A 19,590-nucleotide genomic window follows, 5' to 3' on the forward strand; every position below is an offset into this window, starting at 1 on the left:
CCTAGTTGAGCCAGTGCCACATCATAAGCGTAAAAAAGTTATGCGCTCTATTGTACGCATTAGTGTTTATACCGTCCTTAGTCACTGTCTTAGGGAAAAGCTTTTTGAGGACTGTGAGGGTTGTGTCATAAATGCGCCAGCCCAGCGGTACCATGACTGTTTGACTTGGACTCCAGAGGGTATAAACTGCAAGCTCCAGGGCCTATGTGCTGAACTGTGTTTGGAAATCTTATTAAATACTGTTATTGCCGTAGGTCCGTGGTCCCCAACACGGTGCCCGCGGGCGCTATGGTGCCCGCAGGGGCATTTGCATGCACCCGCCAGGTGCTCGGGGCTGACCTGGCCCTGGGCACATAGCGTGTGGCGCTTGCACGGGGGGGCGCGCCGGCCCCGGGCGCGTGGCACTTGGCAGGGGGAGTGCCGGCCTCGGGCGCGCGGCGCTTGGCGGGGGGAGCGCCGGCTCCGGCCCCGGGCGCGTGGCGCTTGGCGGGGGGAGCGCCGGCCCCGGGCGCGTGGCGCTTGGCGGAGATGAGCATTACTATGGGGTTCTGGATGTGAAAAAGTTGTTCGGAGCGAAAAATTATTGTGAGTTTTGCCACACAGTATACAGTCATGACCACTCTTGCAGGTATTGTTGCCGCCTCTGCTTGAGCGGAACGTGCTCAGACAGCGTGGGCGTGCCGCTGCGGTGTCCTAGCTGTATCTTGGAACAAGATGGCCTCTTTTGTGTGGCGCTAGAACTTATGGGGAAGTGCTATGCTCTGATTGACAGAGGGTGTCACGGGAAGCTCTTAGAGGGGTCACACGACCAGCTTCCGGTCTGGTCAACGGGTCCCAGAACTGCACCCCCCGAATGGTCAAAGCGATTTGTGGGGCGGTCCTACAGGGAAAAAAACCCTCCTGATTGGTAGAGGGAGGCAGGGTGAGTTCTTAGAGGGGTCACACGACCCACTTCTGGGCGGGTCATCCGTTCCCGGAACTGCCCCCCGATTGGTCAAAGCAGTTCACGAGGCGGTCCTACAGGGAAAAAACTCCTCCTGATTGGTGGAGGGAGGCGGGTTGAGTTCTTAGAGGGGTCACACGACCCACTTCTGGGCGGGTCATCCGTTCCCGGAACTGCCCCCCGATTGGTCAAAGCGGTTCGCGGGGCGTTCCTACGGGGAAAGCCCTTCCTGATTGGTAGAGGGAGGAGGGGCAAGTCCTTAGAGGGGTCACATGACACCCCTTACTTCCGGTCACCTGCCCCTCTTGACCCCGGATGTATTACCCCCAAGGGCGGGACTTCCGGTGACAGGGGACGGGCCTAACCGGGGTCACATGACATCCTTTTTTACTTCCGGTCACCTGTCCCTCTCGACCCGGATGTACTACCCTCCAGGGGCGGGACTGCCAGTGACAAGGGAGAAGGGACTTCCGGGGAGTCGGGGGGGGGGGACTTCCAGGGTCAGGGGGCGGGGCTAATGTTTGATTGATGGTAGGGCCCTTATACTACTCCCCTACCCCATAGACAGCTAGCAGATATAGCGTTCAGTCTAGCTTCCCACCCAAGTATATGATGTGCAAGCTGGAAACAGAAGCAGGAGCTCTTTCTTCTATTTGTCTGTGCTTCATTCCCCGAGCACTCATCCAGGTCAGATGTCTCTTAGGACCTGAGTTGCCACCAGCTGGACAATGGGACTTGGGTCATTCTGTAGGACCTGGAGAGCTGGAATTACAGAGAATATGACTCACTTTTCATATAGTCACCTATGCCTGCAGTAGCTGGAGATTTAGTACCAGTGAGTACCAAGCTACAGAAGCTCTCTGTACAAACAAAGCTTTAGGTTCCTCCATTGGGATCCTTCCAAGCTCCAAACTGAGATGGAGGAGGGGGGAGAGGGGAGACCCTGACCCTACCAGAAACTCATCCACTTGGAAGGTGCTCCATTGACTCAATAGCTTCTGCTTTTAAGTTATTTTACATCTCCTGACAGAAATAAATCTGATGGTGTGGAGTTTGGGGTAGCAAAAAGTGGCTCCCAGGGAGCCGATGGAGCCCAAAGAGTGGATCACACAGGTTGGGAAGAGGCATTGCCAGGGTAGCCAGGAGATGCACTGACTTATATCACACTGGCTGCAGTTTCCTCCAGGTACGTCTACACCGCAAAGTTAATTCAAAATAACAGCTGTTCTTTTGAATTCACTTTAATAGCATCTATACATGCAAACCGCTATTTCGAAATTAATTCGAAATAGCAGAGCGCTTAATTCAAATTTGGTAAACCTCATTCTACGAGGAGTAACACCAAATTTGAAATAGCTATTTCAAATTAAGTGCTGTGTAGACAATTAATTCAAAATAGGGGGCCTCCAGCCCTTCCCAGGGAGCCCTGGTGGCCACTCTGGGCACAACCAGGAAAACTTCCTCTCCTCTCCCCCTGGCCCCAGAGCCATTAAAGGGATAGACCCTGGCCCGTGCCAGATCCAAGCCTACCAGCCAAGAGCCAGCAGTGGCCACCGGGGCCCCTGAGCCAGTAGCCACAAAACGTGAGCCAGCAAGGCACTGGCAGCCAACCCTCCACTGCTCCTCAGGAGCAGTCTGCCAGCACCCAGGAGCCTGACAGGGGCTGGAGAAGGCGGGTGCCTTCCTGGTCCAGGGTGGAGATCATGGACCTTATTCAGGTTTGGGAGGGATGCCCCAGCATCCATGATCTCCGCACTAGACAGAGGAACACGGCCGTCAATGGCAGGATAGCTGCCAGCCTGGCCACCAAAGGCCACATGCGAACCCAGGAGCAGGTTTGCATGACAATCAAGTTGGTGCGGTGAGACCCCCAACCTTGGGCCCTGATCTTCCCTTCCCCCTTCTTCCCTTTGCTTCTCCCTTCCAACTTCCTCCTCCCAGGTTTCACCCTCCCCTCTCCCACCCACTCTATTCCTCTCTCCCACCTCCTTTTCCCAGTCTCCCCAGAGGTTCACCCTGTTGTTCAATAAACCCAGTTTCTATTTTTGAACATACATGTCTTTTATTTGACATCATGAAGGGAGGCTAGGGAGGAGTAAGTAGATGGACGTGAGGGAGGAATGGGGCACGAGCCCCCGATGGGGAGGACCGGGGTGGCTCTGAGGGCTCCTCGGGGTGGACACTCTCCTGCAGGGCCTCCTGGATCCTGACAGCCCCCCGATGGACTCCCCGGACGGTAGCCTGCAGCAAGTGCAGCTGGGCTGATGGCAACAACCCTACGAGACGCACCGGTGTGCCCAGGGGCAGCTCTGGCTCCATGTGGCCGAGTGCTGTGGTGTCCCGAGTGCAGGCACTCAGGGCACTCCAAGACAGGACTGCTTTGCTCTCCTTCATCGGGGTAGACAAGCGAGCGGGGAACCCTGAGAACTGTCTGTTCGGGGTGGGGGTAGGGTCCCGTGAAGCACGGAGCTCAGTTAGCCTGAGGCAGCAGCCCCACACACTATGTCCTAACCTGATGCCCTGCCAGCTCTGGTTCCGGCCAGCCTGAACTTCGGTTCAGGGTCCACTCAGTGTGGACGCGCTATTTCAAAAGAACAAAATGCTATTTTGAAATAGGTTTTGTGTATAGATGCATAATTCGAATTAGCTTAATTCAAATTAACTATTTCGAATTAAGTTAACTTGAATTAACGCTATAGTGTAGACGTACCTCTTTCAGAGCAGACTAAAGCTGAATCTGTCCTTTGATGTGTGGCTGATGCACTTCACACCTGTGGTATCAGTTACTGCTTGCTTGTCAGCTAAATTTCTTTATAACTCACTAATGAATAGGATTTCACCTGTATTTGTTACTTACAGGTCAACAGATGTTCCATGTCCAGCCATTTCATATTCTTGGTGTCCGTATGTTCCAGGATGATGCCTAAATAAGCAGTGTAAAATAAACATCAATAAAAAACCTTCTCTTGTTAAGTGCAAGGTGATAACATTGGCCCTTTGGCTTCTATTGTGGGTCTAAGGTGAGCTGTAGGCATGAAAATACTAGAAAAGTTTAGCGTCCACACTGAAGAGAAAAAAATTAAGAATGTTTACATAAAACCTCATTTGCTTTAAACAATCTATGTTCCTCTTGCCACTGCTGTCAGTTAGTGGAGATATACTAGGATAGTGTATTAATCTAGTGGTGTGAACAAAGGGCTGGGGCCAGGAATAAGTGCGTACTAAGCAAGGATCTCACATGGATAAATTAATTAGGCCACAATGCTTGCCTGGCTTGCATGGGTGTGCTAAGGAAAGGATGGCACAGGGCCAAAGGGGAGGAATCTAGTGCTTCCTGGGCAAGGCAATCAGGAACCTGCAACAGCAGGCACTGTGTGGCGGTGGCCTGCCTACCTCCCAGTGATGAAGCACCAGTAAGGAACAGTCAACAACACTGAGCTTAGGTCTATAGTTTGAGTCCACACTAACTCGGACTACTAAAAATAGAGTGCAGGTCAGATGACAGAAGCAGTCGGAGGAGCTAGCCACCTTGAGAACAGACTTTTGGGTTTGGATGGGATCATCCTTGGAATAGTTAACCCCTCCTGCTACTCCTGCCACAGCTACTCTATTTTTAGCACACTAGTTTGATCGGAGAATAAACATACCCTACGTGACAGTGTGCCAGCCTCTGCTACTAAATGACTGCGCCATCTCAAAGCATTCTATTGCAAATTACAAATTCCTCCTAACACCACACTGGAGAAGAAGGAGAACATTAACATCTCCATTTATGCATGAGAAGTCACAGCACGGAGAGATTAATAGTAGCTCAGTGCTGCACACAGGGACTTTTTCTGTCTACCTCAAAGGGAATACCAAAAGGGACACGGCACACTTTCTCTCACCAGCTAACTTGGCTGCAACTGCCCGGATCTCTTCCCAGCTGCTGCAGAAGTATGTGATGGTGCTTTTGTAAAAGTTCTCCAGTAGCTCAGCCTTCTCTTTGGCCTAGAGAAAATCAGGGACACATGAGCTCTCTCTGGCTAGAAATGCCCTTTGACTGCCAACACATGCCTTTACAAACCACAAGTAAACAGTCTGTGTTCCTCTTGCCACTGCTGTCAGTTATTGGACTCACTCAAACTTTTTTTTAAATTTAAACAAGTAAATAAAAGAAAGGACAGGAGGCTGTGTAGAAGTGGGGAAAGTGGGAATCTATGGCAGATTTACATTCCTCTCACCCTCAGTCCTGTATCCCACTCTAATAGGGTACGTCTACACTACAACGTTAATTCGAACTAACTTAGTTCGAATTACTTAATTCGAACTAAGCTAATTAAAACTAACGGATCTAGACTAAAAAACTAGTTCGAATTAGCGTTTTACTAATTCGAACTAGCATGTCCACATTAAGTGGACCCTGAACCGGGCTTAAGGATGGCCGGAAGCAGTGCCGGCAGGACATCAGAGGAGGACTAAGAGCGTGGAGATGCTGTCTCAGGCTAGCCGAGGGCTGTGCTTAAAGGGTGCCAACCCCCACGCCGGACAGACAGTTCTCAGGGGTGCCCCACTTGCAAAGCAGTCTTGGCTTGGAGTGCCCGGAGTGCCCACACTGGGCACATCACAGCACTTGGCCATCAGACCGGCTGCACTTGCCGCAGCCTGCCATCTGGGGAGATGGGGCAATTGGGGGGCTGCAGGAGAGCTTCCACCACAAAAGCCCGCAGAGCCAGCCCAGTCCTCCCCATCGGGGGCGCGTACCCCATTCCGCCCTCAACTCCTTCCACTTACCCTTCCCTAGCCCCTCTTCTTGATGTACAAAATAAAGGACAATTGTGTTCAAAAATGGAATCTGTCTTTATTGAACAAAACTGGGGGAGACTGGGAAAAGAGGGTGGGAGAGGGGAAGAGAGAGGGTGGCAGAGGGGAGGGCAACTAAAATGATCAGGGGTCGGGAACAGGTCTCATATGAAGAGAGGCTAAAGAGACTGGGACTTTTCAGCTTAGAAAAGAGGAGACGGAGGGGGGACAGGATAGAGGTCTCTAAAACCAGGAGTTGGGTGGAGAGGGTGCATACAGAAAAGTTCTTCATTAGTTCCCATAAAGAAGGACTAGAGGACACCAAAGGAAAGGAATGGGTAACAGGCTTCAAACTAGTAACAGAAAGTTGTTCTTCACAAAGCACAGAGTCAACCTGTGGAACTCCTTGCTGCAGGAGGCTGTGAAGGCTAGAACTAGAACAGAGTTTAAAGGGAAGTGAGATCAAGCCATGGAGGTTGGGTCCATGGAGTGGTATTAGCCAGGGGGTAGGAGTGGTGTCCCTGCCCAAAGTTTGTGGAAGGCTGGAGAGGGATGGCACGAGACAAATGGCTTGGTCACTGTCTTCGGTCCATCCCCTCCAGGGTCCCTAGGGTTGGCCGCTGTCGGCAGACAGGCTACTGGGATAGATGAACCTTTGTTCTGACCCAGGACGGCCATTGTAAGCTCAGGGCTCAGGGTCGGGGGTCTCAGTGGACCACCTTGATTTTCATGCACTCCTGCTCCTGGGTGGCCAGGCTGGCAGCTCTCCTGCCCTAGCCGGCCACCTTCCTGTGCCTAGTGCGGAGATCGTGGACGAGGTCCACGATGTCCGCACTAGCCCAGGAGGGAGCCCGCCTTTTGCGGTCCCGGGCAAGCTCCCAGGACCCGCCAGCCTGGTCCCGGGAAGAGGGGGAGGGCTGGGGGGCATCGGGTGGGTGGCTCGATCCGCACCAGGTGCAGGGTCTGCCTGCTGGGTGCTGGCAGGCTTGCACCTGGCATGGGCACCGTAGCCATCCCGTGCCCCTTTAAGGGGTCCGGGGCTGGGAGGGGGGCATACGAGTTTCCCTGGTGTTGGCCGGAGTGGCCACCAGGGAAACCGGGGGGGGGGCTAGCGTCCCACTAGTTCGCATTAAGGGGCTACACAGCCCTTAATTCGAACTAGTAAGTTTGAACTAGGCTTAATCCTCGTGGAATGAGGATTACCTAGTTCGAACTAAGCGCTCCGTTCGTTCGAATTAAATTCAAACTAACGGAGCGCTAGTGTAGCGCCTATGAAAGTTAGTTCGAACTAACGTCCGTTAGTTCAAACTAACTTTGTAGCGTAGACATACCCATAGATACTTCCATTGCCCATCACACATTCCCCCTGCTTCTACACCACAAGCCTATGCTGTCAATAATCTCATATAATTCTATAGGTCACTCACAAGGTGTCTGCAGATATCCATCTGGAGCTCCTCAGGGTTCAGCTCGGTTCTCCAACTAAGATGCTCATTAAGTATAGTTTGGAGCCTCTTCAGTCCCAAAAATGGGGCACAGAGATGAAATGTAGCTCTGCACTCCTGAAAAAGAGGGTTGCACCATTGAATTGTTCCATAACACGTATTGTGCTCATTCAAATGGAACTCATGTCCTTGACTGCTCATCTACCCCAAGAATAAAAGGGATTCCCCTGAAGTAATAGACAGAAAATATGCCAGCATGACTTTAATAGGGGGAAAGGGATTCTACTTCTGGAGTATTGCATCCAATTCTGGGCACCCCATTACTTAAAAAATGTTGATACATTGGAGAAAGTCCAACGGAGGGCAACAAAAATGATTAGGAGGCTGGAACACATGATTTACAAGGAGAGGCTGAGGGATTTGGCATTATTTAGTCTTCAGAAGAGAAGAGTGAGGGGAGCTTTGATAGAAGGCTTTAACTACCTGAAGGGGGATTTCAAAGAGGATGGAGAGAGGCTGTTCTCAGTGGTACTAGATGACTGAATGAGGAGCAATGGTCTCAAGTTACAGTGGGGGAGGTCTAGGTTGGATAGTCGGAAAAACTATTTTACTAGGAAGGTGGTGAAGCACTGGAATGGGTTACCTAGGGAGGCAACGGAACCTCTAAATCTAGAGTTTTCAAGTCCTAGCTTGACAAAGCCCTGGCTGGGATTGTTTAGTTGAGGCTGGTCCTGTTTTGGGCAGGAGGTTGGACTCAGTGACCTCCTGAGGTCTCCTCCAAACCTATGGTTCTATGATTTTATAATACTGAAAACTGGAGATAGCAGCAATGTTTTTTCAGAACGGATGTAGCTATGAAAGCTGCTTCACTAGGCATAGCTGTGGTCTTTCCTCTGTTGTGGGGAGGCAGGAACGTGGGGTGCAGAGATAGGCAGGAATGAACTCTTGGGATCAGACCCATGACCTATCCTGAACTCCAGTGAGACAACCCTGGCTGCTAAGGACCAGCCTGTCTGGGATTGACTCAAAAGGAGGGCAATGAACTGAGGGAAGAATTTAGGTCTCCACTGCGGGAAGGAATAGCAGAGCTCCCCTGGCATCAGGAGGAAGATTCTTTTTGCTTAGTAATTAAGTCACTGTCATTCTTACCATTGAAACCTCAGAGCTTGGATCTTGCAGGTGCAGCAGAAGCGTGACCCAGCTCTGTCTAACCTGCTTGGCAAAATAGTCCTTCCATTTTCTCTTTGCAGAGCCGGCCAGGATACCAAACAGGACAAAGGCCAATGCACGAAGAGTGTTGTCCTCCTATAGCCAAGAAAGCCACACAGGTTGGTAACGAAGAAATAACCACATCATGTATCTAGCACAGCTGTCTCTTCTACATTAGGGTAGAGTGATTCCAACGACAGAAGTTTAAAAGAACTGGAATTAATCAAGTTTGGGCCAAATGTGTTGATTCATCAAAATACTTTGAAGACAGTTCAATTTTGACAAAATTCTTCCAGAAGCCAAGTAGGGGTACTTGGTCAGCTTCTTGGTGACCCATCTAGCAGGCTGACTGGGATCTTGGGCTTCCTGGCCCTCACCTTCAGAACAGCCTGTCTGGCAGGCTGACAAGGAGCCAGGAAATGTGCACCCTGGCACCTCTAATTCCCAGTGTTTCCAGGTTCCCTGTCTCCAGCATAGTCTGCCAGTAGACTGCCCTCAGGCAAGGCTCCCAGTAGAGCTGGGTTGAGAATAGTATTACTGTTTCACAAAGAGTTTTGAAATTTGGGCTGGGGGGTGTGTCCCCCAAATAGGAACAAAACCAAAATTTGAAATCTCAAACTTCTCTGCAAAATGGAATAATTTCAACCATCTGACATAAAAATCGTATGGAGCAGGCCCAAAACAGTCTATTACACCCTGTATGCCCATTTTCCTTGTTATGCAGCTACCTAATCTAGTATTCATACTTCCTTTGCCATTCTCATTGGAAATAAAGATGAACAGAAGGGTGAGACTGAAGGAGCAGGGATGGCATCCTCATTTTCTTAATTCTCTGCTCCTCCATAAAACACATCTCTTCCCTAAGGCCTAAAATCACTTCATTCTGACATGAACAATGCCCAGTGAGGACACATCATGCATTGTAAATGGAGCCTCATCAATGTCAGCTGAACTGGGGTTGAAGGCTTCTGTTCACGTACATTATCGAAGTACTTCCGGATCTGTGTGGTGAGGTCTCTGAAGGAAGAACCTATGTCCTTCCCTTTCAGCTCCTTAAGGACTTTGGCCAGTGCCTTCATGCTTTCGACGACTTCAGAACTGAAAGTGTCTTCTAAAGTTCTGATCAGTGCCTCCAGAAGAAACTTCTTGTACTTTTTCACCTGTTCAGACGTATGACATTAAAAAACACTTTCCACTAACCACATTTCTAATATGTTTTTTTTAGCAATTATGAAGCAGTGGGAATTTCATCTGCCCCCCTAGTGACCTATAGCTATATTTTACATCAGGTACTAGCTACAATAAGCCAAACTCTGTGCCATATTACGCCTATGTAATCCTATTAGATTTCTAATTACTTAGATTTGAAGGCCAAAAGGGACCATTGTGATCATTCAGTCTGACCTCCTTCACAACACAGAACCTCCCCAAAATAATGTCTGTTTGACTAGAGCACCTCTTTTAGAAAAACAGCCCATCTTGTTTTTAAAGTTGCTACTGATAGAGACCCCACCACAACCCTTGGTAAATGGTTCCAATGATTAAAATTACCATTAAAATGTATGCCTTACTAGCAGTCTGAATTAGTTTAGCTTCATTCCCCACCCCACCCCCCCCCGCCATTGAATCTAAAGGCACATTTTCTAGCCCTTTGAAAATTCTTGTGACTCTTCTCCAATTTATCAGCATCCTTCTTGAATTGCAGGCATGATCCTGACATAGTATTCTAGCAGTTCTCACACCAGTGCCATAAGCAGAGGTAAAATAACTTCTTTATTCTTATTCAGAATCCCTCTGTCTATGCCTCCGAGGATCACCTCAGCTCTTTTGGTCACAGCTTTGTACTGGGCGCTTACGTTCAGCTGATTATCTATCATGATTTGAGTTTTTTAGTGTCTCTGTTTCCTGGAATAGAATCTCTCATCTTGGAAATAAAGCCTACACTCTTCATTCCTGGGAGTATACATTTACATATGATCATATTAAGTCCATATTGTTTCCTTATGCCCAGCTTACCAAGGGAACAAACCTGCTGTGTATTGACTGCAAAGAGGTTACAGGGGTATGAGAGAGCAGAAGTTGGCCTAGTGCATTGTGCATGGCCTCTGTAAATCCTGAGCAATTGTTTCCTTTAGTTTCTCTAGTTATGCTGCATTGTATTCAGTATTCTATCTTACCTTCTCAGGTGCCCCATAGACTAAATTGCCTAGGCCTCTTACAGCCATTTGACGGACAATGCTGTTATTGTCCCGTGACCTTTCTTCTAATATATGTAAGGCAGACTTAAGGATCTTCTTCTCCCTGAGTATGGGATCAGTCATTAGCTGAAATAAAATCAACATGTCCATTAGCTCTAATCTGTTCATTAAGATAGCGAATATAATTTGAGGAGACACGTAATACACTGTAATTTATTATTCTATATGAATGAGTACTGTGTTAAAAACATGGATTTTTTCCTTTTAGGCACTATAATGGGGGATTGCTCATCCCTTGAAAGCCTCTCAGTGACTGCATTTGATACCACAGTCCTTTTCTCGCCCAGGTGCATCCTGCCAGTCGATCTTAGTGAGTCTTCCATGGCTCAGCCCTCTGGCCAAGTCCCAAAGTCCAAACAAATGCCTTTTAGGTCCTGTTGCCCTCACTAGGGTCTTCAGCCCCAACTCTGGACCCTTTATATTCTGTTCTTTGTTCAACCTCTCCATAAGCCTTGTCCCCTTCATCGGGTTTATGCCACTGGGGAACCTGGGCCTGCCCACTACTCTTGGTTCCAACCTAGAAATAGCAGCGAGTCATTGCTTCATTTCAGTTTATTGCTACTTTTTCCTTGGGTTCTTCCTATGGGGCCACTTTCAGTTTCTCCCTCTAATTAGATGTTGAAGGCTCGTAAGGACTCTCTCTCTGCAAATTCAGCTTCAGAAAATGCTGCCTGAAATAAACCCCTGTGAATTGGTTTGGCCAGAGAATAGCATCCTTTCTTGGCCCTCCACTTCCTGAAAGGAACTGACCTAATAAAGCCCTGTAGCTCCATAGATCTGAGCCAGCTGGGCTCTGATTGGCAGCTTTCATGAGGCCTCTCTAGGCAGACCTTGAAAACCCACGTTTGTGACTCCTTTCCTAGGTGGGGTGTAGAAAGATTTTGGGGCACAAACAGATTCCTAGAACCACCAGATGAGCCTCTAAAATAGCAACTTAGCGTAAATGTGAAATATGACACAGACGTTATAGCAAGGCTGTGGAGAGGGAGGATGCTCCAGTGGTCAGCAGCCTAGGACTTAGGAGGTTCCAGTTCAATTTCCTGCACCCTCAAAGACTTCCTAGATGATGTTGGGCAAGTCACTTAGGCCTTCTGTGCATCAGTTTCCTGTTTGCAAAATGGGACTAATAGTGTTTCCCTGCCTCACAGGGGTGTTGTAGGGATACATACTTTTAACGAGTTTTGAGGCACTCAGATACTACATTCTCATTTTGAAGTACTCAGATAATACAAGTTTCTAAAAGGATGTTTTAAGGAAGATGGAGAAAAATTGTTCTCCTTGGCCTCTAAGGATAGGATAAGAAGCCATGAGCTTAAATTACATCAGGGGAAGTTTAGGTTGGACAGCAGGAAAAACGTCCTGCCTGTCAGGGTGGTTAAACCCTGCAATAAATTGCCTCAGGAGGTTGTGGAATTTGCATCACTAGAAATATTTAAGAGCAGGTTAGACAAACACCTGTCAGGGATGATATAGACTGTGCTTGGTCCTGCCGTGATGGCTGGGGATTGGACTCGAAGACCTCTCAAGATCCCTTCCAGTTCTAATGATCTATGAATCTATTATTCTACATTCATGAGAATCTAAGATAGATGTTAATGTATTTGTATGTTGCTTATTTTATAGTATTAGGACACTAGATTCATTTAGAAGATTTGCTGAGCTAGACCAAAATCAGGAGCTGTTGGTCCGTATTAGCCCTAGGAATTGTCAGAAAAGGTCTAGTAATTCAAATTCTATGGCTACATCTACATTGGCATGATTTTGCGCAAAAGCAGCTGCCTGTCTACACTGGTGGGGAGTTCTTGCACAAGAACACTGACATTCTAATGTCTAAAATCAGTGCTTCTTGCGCAAAACCTATGATGCTCCCGCTCAGGAAAAAGCCCTCCTGTGCAAGTGTTCTTGCGCAAGAGGCCAGTGTAGACAGGCCACATTAATTTCTTGTGCAAGAAAGCCCAATGGCTAAAATGGCCATCGGAGCTTTCTTTCGCAAGAGAGCGTCTATTCTGGCACGGATGAGTTTGCAGAAAAGCGCCTCTTAGCGCAACAGCACATGCCAGTGTAGACGCTCTCTTGCGCAAATATTCTAACGCAAAAACTCTTGCGTTAAAAGTATGGGTATGTCTACAGTACAAAGTTAATTCAAACTAACAGCCGTTAGTTCGAATGAACTTTAATAGCGGCTATACATACAAACTGCTAGTTCGAATTTAAATCGAACTAGCGGAGCGCTTAATTCGAACTAGGTAAACCTCATTCTACGAGGAGTAACGCCTCGTTCGAATTGTGTAGTTCAAATTAAGGGCTGTGTAGCCACTTAATTCGAACTAGTTGGAGGCTAACCCTAATCAGGTTGCCCTGATGGCCACTCTGGGCCAAACCAGGGAAACTTTTCTGCCCCTCTCCCAGCCCCAGAGCCCTTAAAGGGGCATGGTCTGGCTACAGTGCCTGTGCCAGTGGCAAGCCTGCCAGCACCCAGCCAGCAGACCCTGCACCTGGCATGGCATGAGCCAGCCACCTGCTGCCACCCAGCCCTCCGCCTCTTCCCAGGACCAGGCTGGCGGCTCCTAGGAGCCTGCCCAGGGCCACAAGAGGCAGGCGCCTGCCTGGTCTAGTGCAGAGATCGTGGACATTATCGAGGTTTGGGGGGAGGCCTCCAGCGTCCACGACCTCCACACTAGGCACAGGAATGCAGCCGTCTAGGGCAGGATAGCTGCCAGCCTGGCCACCAAAGGCCACATCCAAACCCAGGAGCAGGTTTGCATGAAAATCAAGTTGTTCCAGTGAGACCCCCGACCCTGAGCCCTGCGCTTAGTACATAAGAACATAAGAATGGCCGTACTGGGTCAGACCAAAGGTCCATCTAGTCCAGTAGCCTGTCTGCCGACAGCGGCCAACACCAGGTACCCCAGAGGGGATGGACCGAAGACAAGGACCAAGCCATTTGTCTCGTGCCATCCATCTTCAGCCTTCCACAAACAGAGGCCAGGGACACCATTCCTACCCCCTGGCTAATAGCACTCCACGGACCCAACCTCCATGAATTTATCTAACTTCTCTTTAAACTCTGTTATAGTTCTAGGCTTCAAAGCCTCCTGTGGCAAGGAGTTCCACAGGTTGACTATAAGAAGAACTTTGTGTGAAGAAGAACTTTCTTTTATTAGTTTTAAACCTGATGTCCATTCATTTCATTTGGTGTCCTCTAGTCCTTCTATTATGGGAACTAATGAAGAACTTTTCTTTATGCACCCTCTCCACACCACTCATGATTTTATAGACCTCTATCATATCCCCCCTCAGTCTCCTCTTTTCTAAGCTGAAAAGTCGCAATCTCTTTAGCCTCTCTTCATATGGGACCTGTTCCAAACCCCTAATCATTGTACTTGCCCTTTTCTGAACCCTTTCCAAGGCCATATCGTTTTTGAGGTGAGAAGACCACATCTGTACACAGTTCTGAAGATATGGCGTACCATAGTTTGATACTTCCCCTCCTCCTTCTTCCCCTGGCTTCCCCCTTCCAGCTCCCTCCTCCCAGGTTTCCACCTCCCCTCTCCCACCCTCTTTCTTCCCCTCTCCCACCTCCTTTTCCCAGTCCCCCAGAGGTTAATCCCCTCCGCCCCCAGTTTTGTTAAATAAAGAGAGTTTCTATTTTTGAACACATGTCCTTTATTTTTTACATCAGGAAGAGGGGGCTCGGGAAGGGTAAGTGGAAGGAGGTGAGGGAGGAATGGGGCACGAGCCCCCGATGGGGAGGACTGGGGTGGCTCTGCGGGCTCCTCGGGGTGGAAGCTTTCCTGTAGGGCCTCCTGGATCCTGATAGCCCCCTGATTGACCTCCCCCAGATGGCAGCCTGCGGCAAGTGCAGCCGGGCTGATGGTCGAGTGCTGAAATGTGCCGAGTGTGGGCATTCAGGGCACTCCAAGACAGGACTGCTTTGATGTCCCCATCGAGTTAGACATGCAAGCGGGGAATCCTGAGAACTGTCTGTCCGGGGTGGGGGTCAGGTCTTTTTAAGCACAGCCCTCGGCTAGCCTGAGGAAGCAGCTCCACACCTTAAGTCCTAACCTGATGCCCTGACGGCACTGGTTCTGGCCAGCCTTAACTTCGGTTCAGGGTCCACTCAATGTGGACATGCTATTTCGAATTAGCAAAATGCTCATTCGAATTAGTTTTTAGGTCTAAATGCACTCATTCGAATTAGCTTATTTCAAATTAACTAATTTGAATTAAGTTAATTCGAATTAGTGCTGTAGTGTAGACATACCCTATTTGCGCAAAATCTTGCCAATGTAGACGTAGCCTATCTATATCTTGCTCACTCTCTCTTAACCAGCAACTAGAATAGGCAGCTAGGCTAGGCTAGTATAGGCCCCCAAAATAACAAAGAGAAAATGATTAAGAAAGGTGTAATGAAGTTCCTTATGTGATTTCCTTATAAAGGACACATTCTACTCTCTAAAATGAATTCCTATGAACTGAACTGTACAATTCCTCAGAGAAAGGTAAACAACAGATAACAGCCTAATGGTGGAACTGCTCATACCTGAGCAAAGAAAGCTGTGCTGGTGACTCGCTGGTTTTCTGATGGGGAATTTACCCAGGGAAGGAGGCTCTGTATGATCTCCACTGTTATTAGTCCAGATCTTTGCAGAACCCTGGAAGACAAAAGGAACCACTTATGGGGCAGACTGTGCACTTCAAAAGCTTAGCTGCTATGACCATACAACTCTAAAACCTACGCATGGAAGCTCTGTGTTTCTCACCCAGGGCACCCCGCACAAAGCTATACCTGAAAGTTCCCTGTCAGTCACTCTATTTGTTGCCGATCCCTGAGGATGAAGTGCTGTCTCCTAGATCTCTTACCTCACCAGCAAACACACCCCCTCGTGGTGAGTCTGCGGATTTTCAAGAAGCATCCAAGTTTTCTGCTTCCAGAGAGTTCGTATCAGCTTCTCATTCATAGCCTTGAGAAGCACAGCCTCTAATGCTTCAATAGAAAGCCTGGGGGAAAAGAGGCACAGAACTGTAGTAACCAATAGAAAGGCACAGCCTAAGCAGTCAGGAAACCCCAGTTACTTGTCAGGTCTGTTGTTCATTGACAGTTCATCCATTGACAGTATCCTGGGGACCACTGTTTTTGGAAGGACTTAATTCCCAGGAGGTATTTCAGTCTCATACATCTCATATTACTAGTGTTGCTATGGACAACATTTTGCAGTCACTTTCTCCTATCTGCAAGGTGTATGGGCACTAGCACAGTACAGTAATATGGAAAAAATTCACAATCAGACCCCAAAAGCTGGGACACAGAGAGATTAGTGATCACTAATGGATATTTTGGGGCCCTATGTCCAGTGAGATGTGACAGGGTGCTGAGAGCTTGTACTTGGGGTCAGCACTCTGGTAACTACTAGTACTAATTAGCTTCCCCAGAGAAAGCCTAATTGGATAGAAATGTACCTGATTGCCTGGCTAGAGTGGGGCTATAGAATCAACAAACCTATTCTCCCATGAATAAGGAATCTGCCTAAAGGGACATCCACGGGAGTGTTTGAGGGAAACAGAGAGCAAAAGAGACAAAATGCTAGAGGCATCTAGATAGACTTATGTGTAGTGCTGGGGAGGAGCCGGTGGTCGTGGTACATGTAGGTCTCAATGACATAGGGAAGGGTAGGAGAGATGTCCTGGAGGCCAAATTTAGGTTGCTAGGAAAGAGACTGAAATCCAGGACCTCTATGGTGGCATTCTTGGAAATGCTTCCAGTTCCATGCGCAGGACCAGGTAGGCAGGCAAAGCTTCAGAGTCTCAATGCGTGGATGAGACGATGGTGTAGGGAAGAGGGGTTTGGATTTATCAAGAACTGGGGACACTTTTGGGAGAGGGGGAGCCTATACAGGAAGGATGGGCTCCACCTAAACCAGGGTGGAACCAGACTACTGGCACTAAACATTTAAAAGGCTGTAGAGCAGTTTTTAAACTAAGAGATGGGGGAAAGCCGATTGGTGGGGAGATGCACGTAAATCGCAGGGAGACTTCTCTTAGAGGAGAATCTGTTGATAGAGATTCTCTAAGCTGTAGTCAGAAAGAGAGGACAAAGAGACTGAGGCCTGAGGAGGCCTAGATAGTAGTGTTTGTGTTGCCAGAGCTTGGTGGTTTCAGGGAACTGACCTATAGCAAGCACAAACAAGACTTTCTCATATTAAAAGCAGGTGATGGTAAGGTGCCTCATAACCCTGAGAACTCCTGGGGAGTGTCACACAAATGGACTGGGATTCTCTTTGTTTTGCTCCCTTTCTTCTAATTACCTGCAAGGGTTGCCCTCACATAGTTGTTGTCCTTTTCTAAATAACCTCCTTCGGCGTCTCATCCTGGGCAAAGGCATCTTTTGTCCTAGGGTTTGGCTGATCTGCTGCAGAAGAACAGTGAACAACTCCGGGAACAGCTCCTGCACAGTTTTGCTCAACTGCAATGCTGACACCACTTCAAAGATGGCACATGTTGCCTGAAAGGAGAGCATGGTAAAAGAAGAGGTCTCTTCCTAACACTATCACACGCTCTCCCCTTCTGATACCTGCTGGACTAAATTCTCACTCCTGTCACTAACTTGATGAATGACCGAGAGCAATTCACTCCATGTGTGCCTTAGCGTCCCATAGCTGTAAAAATGTGTAGGACCTATCAAGGCATGTTATGAGTTGCACAAAACATTTGCAAAGCACTGTAAGAAATCTGATTCAAAGACTTTCTAATTGCCAGATATTATTAAGCGAATCAGCCACATACTCTAAATCTGCCACAGAAAGCACAGCTGGAATCCAGGAAACAGTACTTCAGAAAAGAAGTGCCCAGATGACAATATTATACCACTCATCTAGCTTTCCATCAGCATGTTTGTCACAAAGCAGAGAAATACATGTCTGTCGTCTAACTTACTGTGAGAGGTGCAGCAGCTGCTAAATGCAGGTCAGTTTCTGTCTCTGAGGTCATGCTTCCTTCTTGGCTTGTTGGAGTCTTTATTCTTTCTATTAGGACCTTCAGGACTTGAGGGGCGAGCAAGGGATCTGTCCCCAGAGATCTCCACAGCTCAGTGGTGTTACTGCAATTTAACATAGGTTATATGTGACCCCTGGAGACTTTTGTGGCTCTGACTATATGCATCATATTCAAGTAAAGAACACATTTTCTCCTTGACTATGATCAGGGCTCACCAGCCGCGCTGTCCGGCGATCTGCGCATGCACAGATCGCCCGAACCCGGCTCTTCCAGGTTACAATCTACACGCCATGGATGAGTAGATTGTATTATTTGTCAAGCCCTGCCTATGATGAGCAAGTTCAGAGTGCTGTCCTCCTTATATGGTCCTCATGTTTTACATATTGAGTTTCTAGTTACAGAACTAAGTTAAGTTACATTTCAGGTTACATTTCTACAGTGCATGACTATTTTGGGATCCTGGAGGTATCCCGAAATACCTACCCCACATTTACAGAAGCAGCCCGTTATTTTGAAATATTTTTCAAAATAATGGGCACACTATTTTGCCATCCCAATAAACTTTGGTGCATGAGGGATAAGGGATGGCTTGAAATAGCACATTATTTCGACATTTGGTGCTGTGTAGAAGCGCCACATTTCAAAATAGGCTATGCAAAATATGATACGCAATTTGCGGAGTGCAAATTGTGCATCTTATTTCAAGTTTAGGGTGCTGTATAGACACAACCCTAGCCTTACTGCACCATAACCATTAATGCTAGACTTCAGAAGGAAAGGACACAGAGCTCTAATCACAGTTCCTGTTTTCCTACTTCTCAGTAGATATGGAATCATGAGCATATGATGCCCAAAGATCTAGGGCCTGGGAGACAAGTTGAAGAAAGAAAAATGATCTTCCTACTAACTGGATGTACAACTATGAGAACAAATATTTGTGGCTAGCCCATGACCTCTTCACAAATGGCATTCCCTGGCCTCTATTTGCCAGAATGGGCATGTTCTGTTCACTCCCTATGGGGCACCTGGCATTGGCCACTGTCTGAAGACAGGATCCTGGGCTAGATGGACATTTGGTCTGACCCACTACAGCCGTTCTTATGTTCTTAGATTCCAGCACAGATGACTGATAATTCAGCTAGGGATGTTGGAATGAAATGATAGATATGCTTACCGCCCTGTCTTTAAGTACCAAGAATGACAACTCCATTCCAGCAGCCATACCCTTCCTGATACCAAAAGCCTGGTGCCCTATCCTTGCTAATCAGCCAGGAATTTGGATTTGAAGCTTTCATGCTACCAGAAAACGAACAGTCACTGGCAATTTCCAGGGTGATGTTAGTTCAGGGGTCTGGAGAGGCAAAAGTCCACTCCAGTGATGCCAGTAAAGGGAAGTCTTTAGGATGCCAAAGCAACTATTAATTAATGGAAACAGAATGAAACTTAATTTCTCCCTGCACCCACCTTGACATGGTCTTGGACCTTTCTGCAGAAAGACCCAAGCTATTAACCTTTAGGAATTATCTCCACCTGTCTCTGGCTTAAATGAAGCCTTACATCTTCCAGTGAAGCTGTGGGATCCATGGTTACCAAAATGAACACTGTAAGGAGCAGTATATACCTGTCCATCGGCAGACGTTTGGTGAGGAGGCTGAAGATCACTGCCTCTAGGTGATGGTGGGCTAGAATGGACACTGCCTCCACCAGGAACTGCCTCAAGCTACCCTGCTTGATGGTAGGCATATGAATGTATATTCTCCTCAGGATAGCTGGCACCTGGACAGAATAAAACCAGAAAAAATGTCCCTTTTCCATTCTCTGCATTCATTCTGCAGAGCCAAAACCTTTATTTAGTCGTTTAGCAATTTGCTGTTCTTGTAGAAATTCCTCCCTTCAAAAAACAAGTATTTAGACATGGCTGCATAGATTTAATCCACAAAAATTATGCATATCTCTGCCC

The sequence above is a fragment of the Pelodiscus sinensis genome, chromosome 33 (genome assembly GCF_049634645.1).
Source record: "Pelodiscus sinensis isolate JC-2024 chromosome 33, ASM4963464v1, whole genome shotgun sequence".
Lineage (NCBI taxonomy): Eukaryota > Metazoa > Chordata > Testudines > Trionychidae > Pelodiscus > Pelodiscus sinensis.